The sequence below is a fragment of the Hevea brasiliensis genome, chromosome 9, assembly GCF_030052815.1.
Source record: "Hevea brasiliensis isolate MT/VB/25A 57/8 chromosome 9, ASM3005281v1, whole genome shotgun sequence".
NCBI classification, from domain to species: domain Eukaryota; kingdom Viridiplantae; phylum Streptophyta; class Magnoliopsida; order Malpighiales; family Euphorbiaceae; genus Hevea; species Hevea brasiliensis.
The window spans coordinates 81,573,413-81,578,007 of record NC_079501.1 but is presented as its reverse complement, the minus strand read 5'-3'; the positions used below and the strand labels follow the sequence as shown (position 1 = coordinate 81,578,007).

General features: G+C 35.5%; 1 pseudogene; it reads right to left on the bottom strand.

The window, feature by feature from the left end:
• Positions 1-3,123: 3,123 nt before the first annotated feature.
• Positions 3,124-3,732, bottom strand: LOC110656663 (2,3-bisphosphoglycerate-dependent phosphoglycerate mutase 1-like; annotated as a pseudogene).
• Positions 3,733-4,595: the final 863 nt, after the last annotated feature.

Sequence of the window (4,595 nt, the reverse complement as noted above, 5' to 3'; positions counted from 1 at the left end):
GCACTAAAATGGCAACTTTAGGTCATTTTTAGGTCATTTCTGGTTCTGACAGTTTTTATACCCGAACTTGTGCAAGCCTTTTGACTTACTTATGGTCATTTCTGGGTTTTGGTGTCTTCATAAGAGTTGTAGCTCTATGTCTAATCTATTCATGGTAAAAATTTCAGGTCATTTGGACCTGTTTTGAGTGAGTTATGGCCAAAACACTAACTGCTGCCCAAATGGTCAATTTTCAGGCTTTCAAGTCACTAATCCGGATTTGGTCATTTTTCAAGTCACTTTCTGAACAAAATTTAGGTAGGCTTTCTTCATGAAAGTTGGCACATTTTGTGCCTAGTTTCACCTCCAATTGGTCTCATACCAATTGGAGTTACACACTTAGGGTTATAGGCCCATTTGCACACTGCCCTCTACATGCCTTTCAAACACCAAACCAACACACATTCACCAACTACCTCCTCACTTCTCCATACCATTCTGCATTTGGCACTAACTATAACCATTCAATTCTTTACATTATAAGTCAACTTGGACAGAATATAACAACTTCAAAATACACCAAATGCAGTCACAATTCACAAAGTTCATACCCAACAATATGTATACATAATTACCTCTAATTATCACACATACCTCTATCATCAAATTATATACCTATCACTACTATTCTATACACATGTGCTGCCATTTTTGTACACTACCTCAATAATATTTCATGAACTTAAACATTACCCATTTCCATTATGAGGCTGCCCAAAAATTACACATACACATCAACTTCCATTTTCACTTTTTAAGCTTACAAATCAAACTTTATACATGAAAACCAACTCCAATACATTTAAACACTTAGTTTAACATCTCAAACAACCATTTACATGCAAAGACAAGCTGTGCATGATGAAGTTCCATGGCTACCGAAATGCTCCATCACCAATAATTCATCAAACCTCAAACTTCTTCCACAAATCAAACAACCACAACCTTAGTTACACTTTTAATGAAACAAGAATTGAAAATAACCACTTACCTCTTTTGGACTTCTTCAAAACTCTACCAAAACTTATCCTTCTTGCTCCCTTATTGCTGTCCAAGGTGTGTAGGTAAGGTTTAGTGAAGGAACCTAGTGAAAAAGGTGACTTGATCAAGGTTGCATGGAGGTCCTTCCATGGCCAGCAATGCTGATTTGGAATGGAGCTTGAATTCGGCAAGGAGAGAGCTGGAGGAAGAAATGGTGCTGCAGAATGTTAGTGGGACAATTCTAGTTTTTTAAATGTTTTAGATACTCCTTAGTGGTCCACTAAGCTATTAGAAAATTTAGATTAATGTTAAGCTTTCATTTATTCAACATTATACCCCATATTTTGCCTTATTTATACAATACCTAAAATTTCATTTTTTATGGCATTTTCAAAGTTTAATATCACTTATTTTTAATGGACATTTAGGTCAAAAGGCATCTTGGAGTGTCAAATGACCACAATACCCCTATTTGGGTTGCATTCCTGATTGTTCGGTAACACCGAGTTTTCTCGTTTTCTCGATTTCTCATTTTTCTTTGTATTAATTAATTAATTTTTCTTTGATATTTCTAATGACATTTATACTTCAATAAGTCTTTAATTATGTCTCGAAACTAAATTCCGAGGGTTTCCTGCAGTCCTGGGGTCGGCTATTGCTTGCGCCGTAACTTCCCCATGCGGTCACCCATCGCTGCAGTGCTGGCTCATTTAACTTGGTTACATTTCATTGCTATTATTTTTCCTTTGTTTTTTTTTGTATTTTCTTTTTTTTGTATTTCATTATTTTATGTCTCCTCACTAACATTTAAATGTAGTTCTAGGCATCCTAGCTGTCTGGATAGACACTGGTCACCGGAACAGTAGAACGCATTACTGAACATAGGGGTGTTACATTATGCTTAATAGATACTCTTCGTTTCTAACTTTCTTCTTAACGACAAAATACTTTAATTCTATATATTTGATACCATTAGAATATTTGTTGTTTATGGAGAAAATACAGCTATGGAATTGTCACCGCTTGTCCTTTGTATCTACGTGTTCAAGTTATCAGGAAATCTTTCCAACACTATTCAAAAAGCAAGATACATAATGTCACCTGAATTTGTAATCTCTTATTTTATGATCAAGCATTAGTAAGAAAAACAGCATAATTTTCATGAGAAAATATGATAGCTAAAGGAAAAAGATGATGGCAAAAGTGTTACTTTATTCACATTGGATAGACTTGTACAAGGATTAGGAGCAAGAATATGATTTATGACTTTGAACAGGAAGCGGTAAACAATCTTTGGAATTCGACAGATTAACTTTTGAAACCTCTTCTTGCTGTGAATGCCAGCAGCCCTATCTCTTTGGTAATTCGATTCTTCTGAAAAATACCTTAGTGCTTGAATCTCTAGATTTGGAAAACCCTAACATTTCAACTGTCGTACTAATCTCCCTTATTCCTCCAAAGTTTCGAAGATGCCCTTTCAATTTTTCATCCTCGTATGTTTTTCTTTTTCTCTTTTATTGTTTTTTTATTTTTCTCTCTTTTTATAGGACTCCTTTTCAGGTTTTCGCCCCTCTCTCATTTTGCAGAGAGTGCCATTTTAAGTTTTCACCCTCTTTCACTCATTTTGCCAAGGACGCCCTTTCGAGTTTTCATCCTTGCAACTTTTTTTTTTTTTAGGCAAAATACCTCTTCACCGCATCTGAGTTTACTGGGTTTGGCAACTCCTTTCCATCCATGTGTGTCAATATTAGAGCTCCTCCCGAAAATGATTTCTTGACTACATAAGGACCTTCATAAGTCGGTGTCTATTTTCCTCTTAGATCACTTTGATTCAACAAAACTTTCTTCAAAATAATGTCTCCGGATTGAAACTCTCGAGCATGGACTTTCTTATCAAATGCTCGAGCCATTTGACTTTGGTACAATTGACCATGACACACAGCAGCCAACCAATTTTCATAAATCAAGTTGAGTTGATCCAACTGTGTTTGAACCCACTACATGTCATCTAATTCTGCTTCTGCCAAAATCCTCAACGAAGGTATCTCTACCTCTATTGGTGAGAATGCTTCCATTCCATATACTAGTGAGTATGGAGTCGCCCTAGTGGAGTCGCCAAGCAGTTATAACTGGAATGGATTGCCTCATTGTGTCTTCACTAAAAAGTTGACTTGCCCTTGCCTGTTCACTCTCATTGTGCATGATGATTGGCACCTTTCTATGACGGTGTTGAGTCATGGCAAGCATAGCAGTCATTTGTGCACGGATAAAGGATGATGTAAATATCATGTCGACAGGTATATTGCTGATTCTCTTACCATCTTTAATTGCCTCTTCCACACCCTTTTTTGGTCAATGGCACATCAACACAACCTGTGAACAGGTTCTTTTCATTCCATAATGACTCACCATGGCTAACGAGTATCAGAGCTGCCTCGCTTGATTTCTTTTGAAATTCATTGGCGCTGTCATTTGAGGGGGTTGAAACTGGATTAACCAATGAAGTTTGGGATGCTGAGGCTTGAACAACATAAAATTCCTCTTATTAGAGCTATAACCTTCCATTCTTGACATTGAAAATCCAACATCAACCTTTAAACCTTTTGAAATAGATTTCACCGAGACATTTCCAAACTCTTGATGAAATTCAGAATTGTGGAGATGATGGGATAGAAGAGTCCCTATTACCTGGTGAAACACAGCACTGATCATTCTTAATCCTTGGAGCAAAACTGAGAATTGGATAGAAGAAAGCTGATGCGAGAATCAAATCTTGGAGGAGACAATATTTTTTCTTTGGAGAGGAAAAAAGAAGAGTCCCCTTCTAAGAAAGCTAATGATGTTGCTCTCCAAAGTCCCCTTCTAGGAAAGTTAATGACGTTGCTATCAAGAGTTCCCAGGAGATGATTTGTTCTCCCCTTTTAAAGAGAGGCTTGTGTCTTTTCGAGAGAGTCAAAGGGAGTGGAAAGGTTTCTCTTTTCTCGTGAAACTAGGTTGTTTTCAAGAGAGCAATCAAAGGGAAAGGGAAGAGTTTCCTTGTACAGGTAGATAAAAAGTTTAGGAAATATAATAAAATTAATTCCTCATTAATTGATTTTATTTTCTTTTATTTCTTCCAAATATATATATATATATATATGCATATATATAACTAAAATTTAATACTAAAATTTAATGGCAACAAATTAAAACCTAATAGAATATTTCTTTTTCTTCTTTACTTTCCTATTATATTTTTATTTTTATTTAAAAAAAATTATTTCCGATTCGGACAAAATATAGTATTTATAGTCACAATAAAGTCTTAGCGGCTTACTAATGGTGTTGACTACCCCAAGTCCTAAGATAAAATTCCATATTCATAATGCATGAAATGTAGCTTCAAAACATGCCATAAATTCTACTTTCACAATATATGAAGTAATGATAGATTATTTTTGGCATGTTTCTATGATATTATTCTGTCAGCTAATAGGAACAGGTAGCCAAAATAGACTTTTACTGTTAACATATCCAGCAAAATCTGAATTTGAGTATCTAACCACTTCTAATAGATCTCCTATACCTAAGCATGA